At 36.4% G+C, this 21,088-nt stretch overlaps 1 protein-coding gene across 3 annotated transcripts in view; it reads right to left on the bottom strand.

Moving 5' to 3' along the window:
* LOC145695085 (arylalkylamine N-acetyltransferase 1-like) overlaps positions 1–21,088 on the bottom strand; it is a 252,867-nt gene that overhangs the window by 19,267 nt on the left and 212,512 nt on the right. The window contains exon 1 of one of the 3 annotated variants that reach the window (XM_081771968.1): positions 8,860–9,009. The exons of the other annotated variants lie outside the window; for them this stretch is intronic. The gene's annotated coding sequence lies outside the window, so the exon portion shown is untranslated. Of the gene's footprint in view, positions 1–8,859; positions 9,010–21,088 lie in introns of those variants that run through there. 3 annotated transcript variants of the gene reach the window in all.

The raw sequence follows: 21,088 nt of genomic DNA, 5'->3' as shown, positions 1-21,088 counted from the left end.
AGTCATTGTCCGACCACTACATTTTATTGATTTATTCTTTATACCTGACAGTTATCACTAAAATTTAATTACTAAAATGTGCTCTACAGTTCCATGTAACAGAATAATATGTGCATTTCTTACCTGATGAGATAAAACTATGGAAACGCACGAAAAACAGGGCGCTGTCATTCCCATTTGCAACAGATTTAAGTTGTTGAAAACTCAGTGCGTCTTCCGTAGGCATACATTTGATTGGCTATTACCGAATGCATGTGCAATATATTTTGACAGTATTTTTATGATTGGTTCAGAATAAGCTGCAATTCAATTATAACGGAAAAACATGCTTTTTAATCGGAAAATAAGCCTAATATATGGTTTTAAAGTGAAAAGTGGTCGGCAACTAGGGGGTGGTCGAAGACTGGCACAACCACCCTACTAACATTGTAAGAAATAGGCCTACCGGGCGAATTCGTTATCAAATTATATTCCTACAACAACATATTTATAGATATGCGACAATAATTTTGGACATGAGTGTACATTCTACCATAACTTTAGCAGGACAATTTCTAATCAAATATTGTATGGAACATAGCTGATAGGGTGTGGGCTAGGCAAATGAAACGAACGTAGTGATGTTACATCGCTGTGTCGAGGTGTATCTAAACAGACGCGATGAATGGTGAGTTGCTTTTTTTGTGCATAAAGTCCCGTGAATGTGAAAAAAAAACACGTGGCAACAGCGCAGAACTAAGAACGTTTAAAGGGAACTCGGAGCGCCATCTTCGAACTCCATAAACGTTGTTCCTTAGTAGCATAAATAGTTTATTTTCCTCTTTTTAAAACTCCTTCAGTATCAGTCTCTTTACTATCACGCCATTGCTTTCCAATCTATCATTTCACGTCATTTCTCTTTTTCGTTAGGCCCAGCTAATGTTCTTCATCCTTCTCTATTACACTGGCGTCGTCAGCTTTTTAAATCTGAGGGGAAATCGGATGAATCAAAATCAAAATCCTCTTTCTGACAAAAGTTATATGTACAAAGTAGTATAGTTTCTTTAAATATATTTGACTAAAATCTGGGGGGATGCGTCCCCCCGACCTCCTCGCTAACTACATCAATATCTATTACCCACATTTCGGATGCTTCGAGATGTTTTTCATTGTTCTTTCTTAATATTCAAGCTTTTCTTCTATATGTCCAGTAACAATAGGTCTATCCCATTCGATTTCAAACATTAGTAATTTTAATTAACTTTTCTTTTTATTCAACACTCATAAAATGATTTTTTCGCTATTCCTATCAATGCTTTCAATTTACACATTTCAGCTCTGTATTAATACGGTACTACTAGCAAGCCACACACTTCTTCATCCTACATTCATCGCAACTTCTCGAATTTCTAACATACTATTATTTTTTCCCCAGCACAGTTTCGCCTTATAGTACTCCATTGCAAAAGATGCAATACCTACAGTGTGAAGTAGAGATGCAAGAATTAAAAAAAAAAAAAAAAAAAACCTTTTGTGTATATTAATAAATGTAGAGCTATTTGAGTAATGTTTAACGATATAAATGTTTCAGCAAAAAGATTAACAGCATGAGCAATAAATGTACTGAAAATTTTTCTACGATACTGCAGGATCGCAAGCATATATCACAGGTATAAAATAATAATGTGAAAGATGTTTGAGATGTTGAAATTTTTGTACAAATATGCTTTTTTTTTTTAAAAAAAAATAATACTTTCTTCAGTTCTTTTTCATATTTGAGATTTTCTACCGAAATCACGATAGTACTGTATTTATGGGAATTCTCGAAGTGATTTAAATATCTTCCTATTAGAACTTCAAACACAACGCTTGTTAATTTTATTTATGAATAATTTTTACGACAATGATAATATCAGAGTGCCGCAGCATTTAAATTAAGCATTACTGTACCGCGAGCTGGACAACATAGTAAACCACGGTTTTAAAAGGTGAATACTAGTCCGATCATTTCATAACAATATTGCTATAGAAGTTACAACTCAAAATCGTCAACTTTTCAAGACAGATTTGAATAGCCCTATTTCCCATGAAAATAAGAAGAAACTAATAATCATGTTTGCCACGTATAGTTTTTCTGTAGGATATCTGCTTGTCCCCACAGCTATTTCGGAAGCTTGAGTTCTGTTACTGCAATAAATTTACAATATGATCATAAGTTATGTCTTCATTCCCCACAAAACAAGTTATGTTCATAAAATTATCAGATTCAAGGATTAAAGTTTTTTTTATTTTTGGTGTTTTTATTACCAAAATTATGGTTTGTTACTAGAACATTTATTTTCATTTAATGAACTATGAAGAAGTGAAAGTACAATCTGCTTTGAAAAGAATGATTTAAAAAAAAGTACGTTACTTTTGTATGAGACGAAAATTACACAAGAATAAAATAGAGAGTAAGCTTTTAGAGTAAGGATTATACAATATAACAAAAAGATCTCAAAGCTATTGCTATAATTTGACATTATTTCTTTGATGTTAGAATTTTGTCGGTATCCTGCATGCTTATGACGTTTCAAGCCGTTTTCCTATAGTTTTTTCGATTAGCAAGATTAAAGTTAATAATAATAATAATAATAATAATAATAATAATAATAATAATAATAATAATAATAATAATAATAATAAAGGGAAGGGTAAGACTCAAACTTTAAAATGCACAATAAGAATTCAGTTTGCTAACTTTTTAACCGTGGCCTGATCTCTGCATTGTCTCTATATTAATATTATATTCCATAGTCTACAAAATCAAGCCAGACAGAAAATAAACACAGAAAATTCGTGGTAAAGTTTAAAACGCACATATCGTTCAGTGGTACTCGAACCCACAAACAGATTATGTCTGGCAATCCGAAGCCGAACACCCGAAGTCGACTCAGCTCTGTAGTTGATCATGCCAAGTTGGGTCTACCAGTATATTATAAACTGATGATATTAACTTTCTTTTACGTCACTCTTTCTTCCTGGCCTCATTCTTTGATGTTTGTTTTTGTTTAATTCATTGTTATATTCTTTGATTTTGTGTGCTTAAAATATTTATATTCTTTCAAAAAATACTGAAATAATTTTACATTCTAACAACATTGTTTAGTCAAATTACATATTCTGGTATTTGAGGTATTCTTTGAAACTACTTAAAATCAGAAACTATATTTTTTCTAATATATTTTGAAATTCATGAATCAAGGCTGAGCAGTGAATCTCCCAAAATTGCTCTTAAAGTTTGTCACACTGCTTCGTATTTAAAAAATATTTTTTGCCATTATCCATTCATTCTATAGCTATACGTAAATAGCATAAAGTAGTGCCATTTGAACATGAAGTCCAGACTGAGTTCACAACACTGCTTTATTTACAACCAGGGGCATCATTGGGGGAGGGCACGGGGGGCAACTACCTCCATGAATTATATACTAGGATTATATATATACTGAATTATATACTAATTAAAAACATGAAACTCTTATGACGTTGCACAATCTTGCCTCTCTTTAGCAAAAGTTGAAATAACGCTACTGTTTACAGCAGCATTTCCCAACCTTTTTCAATTTGCGGCACACTACGGGTGGAACTTGAATTTTCACGGAACTCTCATAGATGTTATTATTATTATTATTATTTGCAAATATAAAATACCATGAGAATTTTTTTCTGTGATTATTGATCTCCTTCTCACAGAGATGAAAGCTCTATCACTGGTTTTCCCCTATGCTAATTCATTATGCTTATTTTTTATTCCAATTTTAAAATAGAAAACAATTGCAATGAAATATAGGACTCAGATTTTTAAAAATACGCTTTCTTTTTCGAAAACTGTATCCAATCTTTCACTAAGAACGAAGATCACTAAATAACGAACGAACAAACAAATATCTTGTACTTTTAACTTTGCTGTTTTAACCAAAACCGGTGCATATTATTGCAATCACACAGCTTGCGATGCGTCGAAGTGAAAACACAGCTGTTGAACAAAGTGTTGTTCTGTCATTCACGTGCGAATGAGTGTTCTACGAACGTTCATTTGACGCGTACCGTACAAGAGCTTCCACTTCTCGGTGTTAGTATTGACTCTCAATTGAAGGGTACGTACGCGCCTTTGGCGTGGGAGACCCGGGTTCGATTCCCGGCGGGAGCTCATGTGGTTCGGATTCCACGTTAATCAGTAGGTCCACGTCTCATATAGCCTCGCTGCTGAAAGGGACGCTAAACTAAAATCAACTCAACTCAATTGAAGGGTAACATAGCAGCTAACAATGAAAATGTGTACGAGCCGAAATACTGTCTGCTACACAGTAATAGATGTAGAATAATATATTACAATTACAGTATATATATATATATATATATATATATATATATATATATATATATATATATATATATATATTTTTTGCATGCTAGAAATTCATAGTAATGTGAAATACAAAAATATACATTTTTTCCTATGTCTTGCAATTTGGTTGCTATAGAATTAATAATTTTGTTTTGATTTCCTCGCGACACACCAGCGGTTCATTTGCGGCACACCAGTGTGCCGCGGCACATCGGTTGGGAAACGCTGGTTTACAGCATTGATTGTAACCCTTATGGATAGCTTTTGTATTATTTTGTCAAACTTCTTATAGGCTGCTTACCAGGGGCGGTGGGTTGTCATACTGCTACTTTTAAGTGCTCCAAACTCTGGGATGGGTTATATATATGGGTTTCCTCTTCTGGGGGGGGGCGATCGCCCCCCCTGGATCCGCCCCTGCTGCTTACTAATATTTGAAAATATTGGAATCCTATTTAATAAACGGCAATATGTCGCTAATCCCTAATAATGAACAATAACACTAACAGATGTCGCTAGCCGTGTTATCCTTTGGATGCTTGATGCTATTAGATGTCACTAGTGTGCAAGCAATTTTAAAACTATTATGACGATTTAAATACAACTTAAAAACTGCATTTTTTCAATTTAATTATTTCAAAACAAAACAATGGCCCATGGTATGAAATTCGTGGGGATGAAAGGTGAATTCCCTCTCACTAAAAGCTTACTGGAGAAAAAAATAAAATAATACTATTGCCAGGAACTTGCAAACTAATTACAGCAATTCATAGATAAGGATGATTAACATATATTTGACATGTAGACCTAATTAATAGGTGAACTAGTAGTTAAATGTTATAAATGTTATCCCTAATCTTACATAGTTTAGTAATTATGGATGTTGAAAAATCTTCCCCACTGGAATGTTTTGAACACTTCTCTTCCTCTCCTCCCCCTACGTCGACTGTTGCTTTGCATCCTTATGCAACACCAATGTTACGATGGACGGGATTTATTATTTGTGTAAGATACGAAACGTGCCTGGACTTAATGCTATGCATAGCTGCTGAATGCATAGATTACGCAAAATTACCTCACAGAAGACTGCTGCTTTCTTACTTCACATCTCTTTTTCAGAAAAACCTAGATCATTAATTACCGGTACGCACGTTCAAAGATTTCGGCAAAAAAAGATGGAAAATAATTTCTGCTAAATACTGTAACGAGGATCAGCGGAAACGCACATTTATTTCTGTTTCTAGAAGTAGATTTCAAAATGCTGTAGAATGTTTGTTGCCATCTAACACCGTGATGTGTAACTTTTAGTTATATTGAATTATCATCTTTGTTTCAATAGTAAAAAATGGGATATGGGGGTTAAGTAACGGTTACCCAGGCCGGTAGCCAGCCCAAAAGTGTAGGGGGGCCTGGCTGAAGTTAGGGGGGGCCCGATCTAACAATATTATATTTCATCACCACATTATAGCTCTTTTGCAAGCCTACCATGAAAATTTTAGTGCGGCGAGCAAACATTTAGGGAGCGCTCCCTAGACCCCCTGGATACGGACCTGCCGTCACCCGTGAAGATGTTAACGAATTGATTTAGGGATAATCGCTCTATCTACTATTTCAAAAAATAGAATTCAAAAATTCGCTTTCATTCAAGAGTTATCTAATGGTGTAACGTGTGCATTAACATTACAATCTTTTAAAGGCCCATTAGTATGATCCTAATAAGAAAAGCTGATACTTCGAGAGATGGATAATGATCTTTGTTGTGTAAAGGTGAACCTCCACTAAAGTTTATTCAAGGAACGTTCAGTACCTCATGTAAACAAATACACGTGGTGATTGTTTGATTTTATTGGTTAGAAAGCCTTAGAACATCCATGCGGCACAAGAAAATAGTCCTTGCTTATAAGGCTCATTACCAGAATTTCTTAGAATTAGACCACAGAAACAACACTTTATCTAAGAACTAAATTGAATTAATGCAATAAAAGAGAATACGCACGCATTGAAAGTGGTTTTGACCCAACTTTAGCGCGAATCACAGTTAACAATATGGCCACATGCGGGGAATAAGTAAAACATTGACAGGGTACAAGCACGTGCTTCTCGAAAGACGCGCTGACCGATAGCCAATCATCCGATGACTGGCGGAGTAATACAATTCTGCAATGTTTACATCAGGATCAGAAGGTTCGTTGAATGAACTTTAGAGTCAGTTTTCAGACTTCCAAATCATGTTATACATATGTGTCGGAAGTCTTGTAAAACGGCTTTGTCCGTTCGTCTATCTGTCGACAGATTTCAGAGCAAAAAAAGGTAAGAGATATTGAGACAGGGGGGAGGGCAATCGCCCCCCCCAGAAGAGGAAACTTTCTTATTTTATTTATATAAATAAAACCCATCAAAAAGTTTGGAACCCTTAAAAGTAGCAGTATGACAACCCACCGCCCCCCCCCCAGAAGTCGGTCCTGGATCCGTCCCTGTATTGAGATGCGGGTTTCCGATATCGATTGAGCGCCCCAGGAATAGATTCCATCTCCTCCGTTAACCCTTTACTCAAAGCAGAAGTGGTTCAAAGTATTGATCTTCGGTTTCAACATTTATCGTCATAGAACAAAAATTATATTAGAAATGAAATCTTTCAGTTTAACGTCCCACGATTAAAGCAAATCAATGATCATGGAGGAATTGGTGGGGTGAGAAAGTGTGAGGAAACAGGAGTACCCCGAGAAAACCCACGAACACGATGATGCCCATCACAAACTCATCTGTCCGGGGATCGAACCAGGGACCCCAAGCACCAGATTGGCAGTCTACCACTGAGCGACCGTGCTCCTCAAAAAGGTATTAGATAGCGAAAAGCGGTTTTATGTAATCGATTCAGTGTTTCGAAAGAGCATTTCATCACAGCCTGCAACACTTAATCAAAACCGGCCTAGGTTAAAATTTACTATTTCCGGTTTCAATAATGATTTTCGTCCATAGCGAGAAGAGGTTTCTATTTTTATTTATTTATTTATTTATTTTACAAGCGATTTAGCGTCTAAAGGCAACATACCATGATATCTCAAACACACTACCAAAACCGAAAGAGGTAAAAATTTGATATTACTTCCGGTTTCCATACTGATTTCTACGGAACAAAAACGGTAGGAGATACCGAGATATGGTTTTCTGCAATTGATTCCAGCGTTCCAAAAATAGGTTTAATCTCCCCGTTAATCCTCTATTCAAAGGGGAAGTGGTTCAAATTATCGATTTCCGGTTTCATCATTTATCACCATAGAACAAATACAGGAAAGGATAGCACGTAGTGACTTTTTGATATGGATTCAGCATCCGAGAAACATGTTCTATCTTTGATCTTATCAGTTTATTGCGACCAGTGGTTATAGATGTTCTGTTTCAAGTTCAAATTATTTGGAAGTCTACCGTAGTTTCACAATGTGAAACGAAACTCACTTGTCATACAATCTGGTTAATGCATGATAGCTCACTGAACTGTCGATTGTGCTATGTTGTTCTTGCATATTGGTAGTTTCCATGCATAATATATTGCTATCCACAATGTCATCAGTATGTCAGGAATAGTGATTCCATTCCTACATTCAATAACAACCTATATAATTTATGGCGTTCTTTATTAAGAGGTCTAATCACTGCGAAATTAAAATACCGCTAATATTCAGTAATTATGTGATATCTTCATATAGATCAAAGATAATCAAAATGTGGAACAAGATCGCCCTAGACAATATTATTTTGTATGAGATACCGTTATCACGAGGCACCTATATAGTAGCTTTCCGATTGCAGCTATTTAGAAACGCGAAAATAAATGCCGAGTTTCTAAATTGCTGGAAATCGAAAGCAGATAAGTGAGTAGTGATAACGGTATCTCATTTGAAATAATATTGTCTAGGGCGATCTTGTTCCACATTTTGATTATCTTTGATCTATTTGAAGATACCACATAATTACTGTAAAATTAATGGTATTTTAATTTCGTCGTATCACGCTACGTAACATATAAACTGCAACTTTGTCATATTGTGGAATGTAATGTAGCAGTGGGACTCTCCACTCCTTTGCCCCTCCGCAAGCGCCCATTAACTGAGGTAAGCAACAGTGGCGCCCCTAGCCAAAATCGGCACTATTATCCTGATTAGGTATTCTCCTAGCAGTGACGCATAATTTAATAGTATGTGTAAAAGGATCCTCCCGGCAAGCGAAAGACCGAGGTTCAAGCCGCACAAGTCCAGTGATAGGATTTTACTATGTTTTTCAACGTTGTTTTACACGCAGTTGTACTTCCAGAAAAATAACTCTGAATTGATTGTTGTTATTACTTTACATACATAATTTAAAATTTTGGAGTAGGAAGTGAAATAAGCCTACATTCCGAAGCCGCCACAATCAAATTGTACGTGAAACATTAAAACCGGAACAGATGTTAAGTCGAAACTGGTGATGAAAAGAAATGAATATATAAAACTTACGGTTGAATATAGAGCCTTCTTTGCTTTTCCACAGCCGCAAATTTATGTGTTAACTTTCATGTGCAGTAAATACGAACACCAAACTAATTCTCGTAGCACAAGCATTGTCTTTACCGCACAACGTTGCAGTTTTAAATGTGAAGAAACATATGGATACCCTTAAGGTTTGTTTATGATGGGCATGACGTCATTACGAAAAGACCAATAGAAAATAAGCAGAGTCAACACACGCTAGCCTTATTTTATTTTCTCTCTTTGTAGATTGCTCTTAATTATTATTGACCGCCAGGTTTCGAAGAAGGTTACGTATTTTACGGTAAATTGTTGAGCGTTTTTTCCAATTATGCACGTGGTAGTAACCTACGTTGAGGAAGATCCAGTCACACTACTGGGTGTATTCTTTCTTTCTTTCTTTTCTTTTTGTTCTTTTTAATGGACTGACTTTTTGTGATCCTTAGGCTCCATTCAGTAGTTTCGAAGTGAAAATTGCTATCTCACCGGTTATACAGAGAGTTTGAGATGGGAGGACAAACAAGAAAATTATGAATGATCACATACCAGACTTGTTTGACGAAGTATAAAGACTTATTAATGCATTGAATTTAGTTCTCATTTGCCTATTGTTTTTTAAATAATAATAATAATAATAATTTTGAGCAATGATAGAAAAGAGCAAAGTATGGTGAAAGTGGAAAAATCGAATTCAGATTTCAATAGATTTACATGTTCTATGTCCCCTACCTACCGAAAAATGTATTTTTGGATGTCTGTCCGCCCGTCCGTCCGTCTGTTCATCCCGATGTAAATATGTTCACTTTATCTCCACTTTCCACCTTCAAGGAAATGAAACTAAAATTTTAAACTTAACTTTTCCATAAGATTCCGTAGAGTAATTGGACGGATACTTTTCCTACTCTGAAAAAAAAAAAAGTACTTTACAGGGGGACAAAATCAAAATTAGTGATTTTTTTTTTTTCGGAAACTACTATAACGATTTTGTTTATATTTCATACATCAATATTTCATTAACAACCCTATAGAATCAATTTTCTTGAAAAAAAATCCGGAAGGAATAGTTATACTCATCGTGGTGAGCTCTTTTTGGACGATTTTCTCAAAAAAATAACTCGCGATTTTGTTCATAAATATTTCATTAATAACCTGACAATATGGTATAGTTCATATGCCCTTCAAACAATCTCCAAGGGAGCTTCTTTGTGGCTAAGCAGTTAGCGTACGCGCATTTGGCGTGGAAGACCCGGTTCGATTCTGGGCGGGAGCTCGTGTGGTTCGGATTCCACGTTAATCAGTAGGTCCACGTCCCATATAGCCTCGCTGCTGAACGGGACGTTAAACTGGAACTCAACTCAAAAATGTACTAGAGGTAGTTTACTTTCGGTGTGAGGGTTTTCTTTGTTTTGTTTTTAAACGATCTTCTCAAACACAACTGAGGCTGAGGCCAATGGGATATATTTATTTATTGCTTTTTTTTCTACAGCAGCGAGGTTAGGGCCGTAAGACACTTTCTCACACCTAACTACTAACGAAAGGTTGAAAACTATTTGATGCAATAATAATAATAATAATAATAATAATAATAATAATAATAATAATAATAATAATAATATACATTGATTCACATTACACACACACACCCACACCCACACCCACACACACATATATATATATATATATATATATATATATATATATATATATATATATATATATATATATATATATAAACACAAAACACACACACACAGACACACACTTGTTTACTAAGAGCACAATATAAGGATAACTAATATTTTACAAAACTACATAAATATGTGTTATAAAAGTCTTATATTACGTATGCAGAAGACCGTCAAGGAAGGAGCCCAAACTCCGAAGTTCTTATAATTTCAGCTGTTTATCTATGAGCTTTTGCCATTTTTCAGGTAGCTTCATAATTCCATCGCTGTAGAACTTCTGTGGTTTATCGTCGAAAAACTTGGCCAAGTTATTTTCAGCGGCGCTTTAGTCGGTCATTTTTTTTAACCATCAAGAGAGTTTTGCAGAGACGGAATAAATGTAGTCAGACGGTGCAAGGTCCGGACTATATGGTGGATGCATCAAAACTTCCCAATCAAGTTCTAACAATTTGTTCCGAGTCAAACATTTCTGTGGCCGCGCATTGTCATGATAGAACACAACTCCCTCTCTGTTAGCCAATTCTGGTCGCTTTTTCTGGATTGCTTCGTTCAAATGGTCGAGTTGTGCACAGTACAGGACCTAATTGATTTCGTCACGTTGCAGCAAATCATAATGGACAATTCCCTTCCAATCCCACCAAACACTCAACATAACCTTGTTTGTCGACAATCCAGGCCTTGAAGTCGTTTGTGAAGGGTCACCAGCCTTTGACCATGACTTGCGTTTGACATTCTGTAATGAGTCGCTTCAAATAGAATAAAAAATGCACCGTCTAACTACCATTTGTTTTGGTCTCTTAATGGTAAAATCTCTTAATGGTTAAAAATAAATGGCCGACAAGCGCCGTTCAAAATTACTTGGCCAAGTTTTTCGACGATAAACCACAGAAGTTCTACAGCGATTGAATTATGAAGCTACCCGAAAACATGGCAAAAGGTCATAGATAATAATGGTCAATATGTACTTGATTAAGATCGATTTTCAATAAAGATTTTTTTGTTCGAAAACGTACCAGAAAACCTCGGCGACTTTATATATATATATATATATATATATATATATATATATATATATATATATATAGGGGTTTTCTAATAAGAGCCACCATTTTTTAAAATTCCAAATTCAGTATCTAAGGAACAAACTAAATCAGAATATGAATCAGGATATGATTGCGAGGTCACACAGGACCGGAAAGAGAATCAGCGTGAGAAGTGTGAAAAGTTGCGGAACGGCTACATATCTCTTAGAATGTGTTTTTCTGAAAACGTGAGATACAAAAGTTGCAAAATATCAAGAAAAGTATCCGGCGGGCGGGCCAACCAAAATGGCTAGTATGGCTTCATGGGGCCCTAATTTGATTTTGCAAGTGGTATCCTACACTTATCACTGGAAATTGCTCTGCACGGAAATATGTGAACATACTGCCCTGCTCAGCTCTGTTGGATTTCGGACAATGTATCCCAGCGAACTCAAAAGTGGGTTAATGATAAGTTCTTGGACCCTGAATCTGCTAAATGGAATCCTACGAAACGTACTAGCAAGTAATTCGTAAGCCACGAAAGCAGATACTGCATGGTTGGTACAGGACACCACTCTTAAAAATCTTCTAAAACTTGCCTGTAAAACGCAAAGCAACCATAGCTTTCTGGTGTTTTCCCGTAACTTGGCTAATAAAATACAGCCACCATTTAGTTTTCAGGAGTACTGGGGGAAAGAGAAAAGAATACGACAACTTTGAGTTAGATCTAAACTCGAGTCGATAAGTTATAAGTCCAGTGTTCTATCGACTCTACATTTCCAAACAGAGAATTTCAGATCCAAACAGTATTAAAGGTCTGAAGTGCGTTGTCTGAACTCCAAGAACATAAACTACATTAAACCCACGACTTAACTCACATTTGCATTTGTCATCTATAGATGGAAATTCACTGTTAATATTTCCAATTTCTGTTAAAATAAGGAGTGATCACTCACGATGGCGGCAGAAAATATTAGATCAGAATCGAATTGACGGCTACGATAAGAAACAGTTTTCGCACTCTGTACATGCATAATACTGACAACTGAATTCATACGACAAATCTGTGCGATGTTCCTTCATGTGAATGAAACAACATGAAAGCGAAACTTCACTGACGTGAGAGTTCGTAGCAATGTGTATAAATTTTTAACAGTATTTAGGGCTCCTACGAAGCCCAAGCTTGCTTTAGTAAATGCTAGCTCCGAGTATTCATTGCAAATTCCGATACTAGGAAAGTATTATAATACAGCATGTACTTATACGTAGGGCTCCACATGTACTGCACAAGGTGAATATGAGACATTGGCCACTGGAGTTGTCAAAAATGAATTCTACGTCGCAAAATGCTTGTATGTCTAACAACTGCAGAATGAGTTGTTAAATACAATTTCTGATTTAGTTTTTTCAGTAGATATCAAATTTGGAATATTAAGATTAGGCTCTCATTTGAAAAACTAAAAGTTGGGCCCCGTGAGATTCTCACATGGCCGCGCACATTTTGGCTGGCCTTGCTATGCGATAGTTCTGTTTATTTGCTGTAACGTTTATTTTGCGAGTTTCCAGACAAACCGCATTCTAACAGAAATATTTAGCCTTTCTGGAACTTTTCACACTTCTCATGCCGATAGACTACTTTTTCCGGCCCTGTACGGTCTCGAAATCATATCCTACAGCTTTGAGCAGTATCTACATATTCTGATTTAGTTTTTTTCCGTAGATACCGAATTTGGAATTTTTTTTTTTTTTTTTTTTTAAATGTTGACTCTCATTTGAAAAATCATAGTCGAGTCCCGTGGGGCCCACACATTTTGACTGGCACGGGCTTCTGATAGTTCCGTTGACGTCCTACAACTTTTTACTTTCATATTTTCAGAAAAACACATTCTGAGATATTTAGCCGTTCCAGAACTTTTGACAAGCACTATATACAGTGGTGCCCACCCCCCCTTATGTCCATGACGCACCCCCCATTGTCTATCCGTAGGTGTTCTTCCATGAAAAAAATCTTCTTTTCGATTAATTTTACCCCCCTCCATCAAACATATTTATATGGATTTTTAACCCCCCACAATATTTCAATGACGCAGTTTGCGTCATAGCCCCCCCTTGTGGGCACCCCTGCTATATATATATATATATATATATATATATATATATATATATATATATATATATATATATATATATATATATATGCATTGTTTGCTGTGGCCAGTGACTGAAAGTAGACACAATAAATAATAAAGTGGCAACATATGAAAACCTCACCAATAACGCAGGAAATAAACAGTAACGCTGCGTGGTTAACAATAACGCAGGAAATAAACTAGGTCGGTTTTGAGCAGATAAAGCTGGAGGAGAGCGGCTTCTGCATTCCTATCATTGTTTTATTTCCTGTTTATATTTCAAAGCACTACTGAATAGCCTTCCTGCTTTATTTGTATTTCCATCCCAACTTATAGTGCTTCGAAAAGGACTTTATAAATTTTTAAATTCATAATAATTTATTCAGTAGTCTACACTTCGTCGACGCGGGAGACCTGAATTCGATTCCCGGCGGGAGTTCATACTATTCGGACCCCACATTAAGATGTATGTCCATGTCTCATATAGCTTCGGTGTTGAATAGGGTGGCAAATCCAAAATCAACAAATTTATGCAGACTACTTACACAGTTGTTTTTGGTGTCCTTTTACGGCAAAAATAGATCAAGTTTTGATTCGTGTAGTGCATTACTTGAACAGCACTATCGCAAGCGTTAGCGACACTTGTAACGACGTTAGGAATTTCAACACAAACTGAAGAATACGATATGAAAATATACACTAAAAAGACAGAGATAATGACTGTTGAATGGAGTGAATGAACGACCATTCCTGATTGCAGTGAAGTGAATTCTGAGAATTATACAGGATGCATCAAAAAGGACTTCAAAACTTTGTAAATTCTTATAAATTTATTCAGGTTATTACAGAGCTGGATTTGATGTCATTTTGTAGCAAAATAGATCAAGTTATTTTTACATTATAGTTAGTTAGGTTCAATGTGACTGGCTTGTTAATTTCCAATCATTTCATCTGAAGTCGATTTCCTATCAAAACCGTAGCATCCCAGGTCAGGGGTAAAAGTGGATCTGAAAAGGTAAGGGGACGCATGACGTTACACAGTCCCTCACGCCTATCTTTGTCCATTGTAATTTTTTTAGAAAGTGGAGGACGCCACGGATATTTTCTGAAAGCAGAAGGATGGCGACCCTTGAGTACCCCCTCACTTTTACCCCTGTGTCAGGTATATCTTCTTCTACAGTTTGAAATGCACGTGGAATGCCCAGCTCGCTAGACACACGTTGGGCTGATTTTGTTAGGCTGTTAACAAAGCTTTGCCTCACTTGCTGTACGACGACATTAGACACAAGGACAGAGACCATCTTTGTTACAAGTGTCGCTAACGCTTGCGGTAGTGCTGTTCAAGTAATGCACTACACGAATCAAAACTTGATCTATTTTGCCGTAAAAGGACACCAAAAACAACTGTGTAAGTAGTCTGCATAAATTTGTTGATTTCGGATTTGCCACCCTATTCAACACCGAAGCTATATGAGACATGGACATACATCTTAATGTGAGGTCCGAATAGTATGAGCTCCCGCCGGAAATCGAATTCAGGTCTCCCGCGTCGACGAAGTGTAGACTACTGAATAAATTATTATGAATTTACAAATTTATAAAGTCCTTTTCGAAGCACTATAAGTTGGGACGGAAATACAAATAAAGCAGGAAGGCTATTCAGTAGTGCTTTGAAATATAAACAGGAAATAAAACAATGATAGGAATGCAGAAGCCGCTCTCCTCCAGCTTTATCTGCTCAAAACCGACCTAGTTTATTTCCTGCGTTATTGTTCCAAAATATATTAGACCTATCTTTATATAAAATAAAAACGGACATTTTTATTTCATGTAACAATTATACAGATTTCTACACATCCGGATTGCATTTAGTAGTCCGGATAGAGTTTTACTGCCAGATTGAAAACTCCCAACAATTCATTTGAGTCATGAGTTCTGTATCGCGTTATATGCTTGCAGATCTATTGATAGCATAACACGTGATGAAATATTGAAATGACCTCGAGCCACCAGCTGGATGTCAGATCTACAAAACCTGGAAACCAGAGAGAAGCAGGCCAGTTCGAGTTGAGAGAAGGTAATCGGTGGAACTAGTGCAGCCCGCGTGGGAATCTCGATTGATTATTTGTGCATCCCGCCTGGTTGTTACGTTGAACCCCATTCAAGTCTTCAACGGCAATCCAGTTTTATTCTCTTAACGGTCCGCAACTCATCACTATTATGTCTTCGGAGTGTACTTGCTGCGATTGTCATATCTATGGCGACTGTCCTGTTCATTATATCGCTCCGCACGACGCGTTACGAGTGCCGCCTCCAGCTGAACCACCACTTTCGCAAAGTTCTTCGCAACTTTATGCTTCGCCTGGATCATCATTTGGACATTTGTGTGCTGATTCTACTCAGCAACTTAGTGGTTCTCCACGAACTGTGGAGCCCTCTTGTCCAACCACATCGTCTTACACCAGTGCCAGTGCTGTGTTGGATAGTACTAGTGCCACACCAGTGTTACCAGTTTCCAGTGTTAGCGACGCTTTGAAACGAAAGAATGTTCGGTTTACCTCCTCATTATTTACACCGAAGAAGTACTTCCAACCTTTTTCACATCATTTCGTCAAGATTCCTAATATGCCTGATGGATCTTCAGGGACTTTTCAGCCCAATGGAGAAGATACCGGCAGCAGACCTCCCCAGGAACCAGTGGACTCGAGGATGCCCATGGTGCAAGCTCTTCAAGCCATCACGGCCCAGCTGCAAACCATGGACCAGCCGCAGCAGGAACTTCTTGAGCTACATCAACAAACCTACCGAGGAGCAACCTTTGATGTGGACGCTGCGGTTCAATATCTCCACTCCCGTATGAATGACCCTAACCTTGGTAAACAGGACGCCACTGAAATACGACACATTTCTATTGCCTATCCATTTATCTCTCAGTTCTCCCCAGTGGACAAGCAATTTTTTATTGAACGTATTAGTCTTTTATGTATCGCCTTACAATTCGACTGGCGCACAGCAGCCGCCAACGCTAGCAGCTTAACACCACCACCATTCCTGGTCTCACAGTGCAACATCCGCTTCCGCCCTTCCGGACGGCGCCGCAGAAGAAAAAGAAGAAGAAAGCTACGTCGGGTGGAAATGGGCCCACACCCGAACCAGCAAAATAATGTAGTGGACTTCTGGAGCCCTCTTCCAGGCGAGAATGCCCCTGCTAATCCATTGAACGATCTCCCAGATGAACCTTGGAAAGTTGAAGATCCTTTGGCGGATCTTATTGCAGACTTGGATCTACAGTCTCATGATATACATTGACCTTTAGAAGATCCGCGAGTGCTTTTCTTATAAATATATTGCACAGAAGCGCAATAAGATGTTTTGCACGACTTACGTATTCGTGAACCCTGATGGATTTTGCCCGATAACTGGCCTTTTTGGTTTGAACTTATCGAAATGCTTAGTGGTATGACAAACTCAGTTATTTATTTAATCAAATGTTGTAGATTAATTAGCCACAAGGAATATACATTAGTAATGGAAAGTGCAAAGACATTTTGAGAAAGAAGTATGCCAGAACCTTACAGGATACCTATCCGGAGCTTCAAACATGAATGAATATATTCTTTTTGTTGTTGACAGTGTTGGGCAAAATCAATCAAAATCAATTGCAATTGATCAATCAATTGAAAGTAACTGCACTGGAAATTAATTGCAATTTATTTCTATTTGTCTTCTGTAATTAATATCAATTGCCGTTGAATTCAATCATAAAATTTGCAATTAAATTTACGTTAATTGGTCATTAGGCGATTAAAACCTGTAATTGTTAATTGTCAATCACAAAGATGCAATTGAAATACTTAATTGTTAACTGCACTTGCGCAATTGAAACTTGTAATTGTTAATCAGTTGAAGTAAAGATAAGATGTGTGTATTGTTGTTCACTTATTACTGTTTTACATATTTGAAATACGGTACTTACATGAAATGCTGGATAACGACCATCCCTTCACTCCCTAAGAAGAAACCTAGGAAAGCCAGTTTTTTGATATGTTTATGGTTCTATTCCCTCAAAAGAACTCTGTATGCCCGTCATGATACAATTTACGGATAAAACATCCACTGCTAAAATAAAGGCCGAGTAAAAGAATGACTGCTGACCAAATCAGCGATTACCAAAACAAATAATATCAATACGAAAAGTTCTAAAATTAGGGGAGTAGTATTGGTCCCACTTGATCTCACTTTGGACTTTGACCCCGAGTTTTGTGACGTCATAGGTCAAAGGTCAATGCCCTTGGCTCAGGGTCAATTACCTAGGGGTACCTAGGATCACCCACTCTACATTTTGGCGGGAATACCTTGGCCCACCCCCTAAATTTTGGCAGGGGGTACATAGGACCACCACCCTTAAATTTTGGAAATTGCCAAATTAAAAATTTGGTATGGTAGCCTAGGACCAGGGTATGTACCTCCATTAGTATTGGGGGTTCATCTCGTTCCCTTTCATGGGTAAAAAATTGCCAAATATTCCGGAGGTTTTTGACACAGTTTATCCCCTTTGATGAGGTCTTATTACCTTATATGGTTATATAGACGTATACAGGGGTCCATTCCCTATCATAAGACATGGGTACATTGATGCACCCCTTCAAAATTTTGGGAGGGATACCTAGGCACACCCCTTAAATTTTGGAAATTGCCAAATTTAAACATTTGGTATACTAGTATATGACCATAATATGTACCACTATAAACTTGGGTGGTCCACATTGTTCCTTTCATGGGTAATAAATAGCCAAAAAAAAAAAAAATCGGAGGTTTTGACAATTTATCCCCTTGGACGAGATCCTATTACCTTATATGGTCATATGGGCATGTATAGGGGTTCATTCTCTTACAAAAGACACAGGTACATTGATGCACCATTCTTAAAATTTTAGAGGGGTACCTTGGCCCACCCCTTAAATTTTAAACAATTGGTATAATAGTATAGGACCTCAATATTATCATTATAAATTTGGGCGGTCCTCCTCGTTCCCTTTTTATGGGTAAAAAATTACCAAAAAATCAAATTTCGGATGTTATTGACCCCTTTGATGAGGTTTTATTACCTTATATTTGGATATTGCCTAATTTAAACATTTAATATAGTACTATAGGACCCTAATGTATATCACCATAAATTTGGGTGGTCCATTCGTTTTCTTTCTTGGATAAAAAACTTGCCAAAAATTTAAATTTCGGAGGTTATTGACCCAATTTATTCTCTTTAATGAGGGCTTTATTATGTTATATGAACATATGAATGTGTTCAGGGGTCTATTTTCTTTATAAGGCATAAATACATCGGTGCTTCCATCCTAAAATTTGGCAGAGGTACATTGGCCCACCCTTAAATTTTGGAAATTGTCCAATTTAAAAATTTGATATAATAGTATATGACTCTAATATGTATCACTAGTTACAAACTTCGGTGATCCATCTAGTTCCCTTTTACAGTTAAAAAAAATTGCCAAAAAATTAGTACGACCATGTGTTCGGTTACCTAATTTATTCCCTTTGATAGTCTTATTTCCTTATATGATTATATGGACGTACACAGAGGTCTATTTTCTTTCTTAAGATATAGGTACCAGTACATTGAAAAATTAGGAGGGCTACATTAGCTCACCCCTTAAAATTTGGAAATTGCCCAATTTGGTACAATAGTGTAGGACCCTAATAAATACCACAATTCCCAAATTTAAAGAATGGTCCTACCTACCTCTTTCGATATACCTAAGTCTTAAAATTAACCATATAATTATATGTTGTAGTTAGCTCTCAATTAGGTCAATAACTTCTGTCAATTGTTTACCTTAGCAGAACCAACTGTTGTCTAGAAACGTATTATTTGATACCTCCCACGAACTTTGAAAAGGAAATGAACCCCTGTACACTACATCATCAAGATCAATCACGTGGTACAACGTATTACTTACGTTTATATTTTGGCCCATAGGCGGGAATAATGAAGACCAATTACGTAATTTCATTTGACAATTCTTAAATTTAAGCAAAGTGATCCTACAAAGTTTAAGAGGAACGTATCAATGTACCAATGTCATGGACTCCCATAAGATGATAAAATCACATCATAGGTCAATAACTGACCACGTGATCACACTAATATTTCACAATGATTTACCCGAAGAATGAGATACACTGGATCACCCAATTCTAAGAACAATTACCAATTATTGATTTAACAATAACAAATATACCCCTCTCAAAACTTAGGATTGGTGCAGAAATATACCTATGTGTTATGAAAAGTAATAAACATGTACTCATTAATAATAAAGCCATATCAAAGAAGATAAAATAGGTCAATAACCTTCAAATTTAAATCTTTGGCCATAAGAGGGAACAAAATAGACACCAAAATTTACAATGGGTCCTAGAGAACGTTTACCGAATTTTATTTGGTAATTCCCAAATTAAAGAAATGATCTTACGTACCCCAACAAAATTTAAAAAGAGAACATCAAAGTATACATGTACTATAAAGGAAATGACCCCTGTACACACTTATATAAGATGTTAAATCCTTATCATAGAGGGTCAATCACTTCCGAAATTTACATTTTTGACAATGTTTTACCCATGAAAGGGAACGATATTTATAATGATATTTATTAGGGTTCTATACTAATGTACCAAATTGGGCAATTTCCAAATTTTAAGGGGTGAGCCAATGTACCCCTCCTAATTTTTCAATGTACCGGTACCTATATCTTAAGAAAGAAAATAGACCTCTATATGCGTCCATATAATCATATAAGGTAATAAGACTTTATCAAAGGGAATAAATTAGGTCAATAACCGAACACATGGTCGTACTAATTTTTTGGCAATATTTTTAACAGTAAAAGGGAACGAGATGGATCACCGAAGTTTATAACTAGTGATACATATTAGAGTCATATACTATTATATCAAATTTTTAAATTGGACAATTTCCAAAATTTAAGGGTGGGCCAATGTACCTCTGCCAAATTTTAGGATGGAAGCACCGATGTACTTATGCCTTATAAAAGAAAATAGACCCCTGAACACATTCATATGTTCATATAAAATAATAAAGCCCTCATTAAAGAGAATAAATTGGGTAAATAACCTCCGAAATTTAAATTTTTGGTAAATTTTTTATCCATGAAAAGAAACGAATGGATCATCCAAATTTATGGTGATACACATTAGGATCCTATAGTGCTATATTAAATGTTTAAATTGGGCAATATTCAAATATAAGATAATAAAACCCCATCAAAGGGGGTCAATAACCTCCGAAATTTGATTTTTTGGTAATTTTTTACCCATAAAAGGTGAAAGAGGTGGACCG

This window comes from Thermobia domestica, chromosome 9 (genome assembly GCF_964235325.1).
Source record: "Thermobia domestica chromosome 9, izTheDome1.hap1.1, whole genome shotgun sequence".
NCBI lineage: Eukaryota > Metazoa > Arthropoda > Insecta > Zygentoma > Lepismatidae > Thermobia > Thermobia domestica.
The sequence above is the reverse complement of the archived record's forward strand: the minus strand, read 5'-3'. Positions and strand labels throughout refer to the sequence as shown.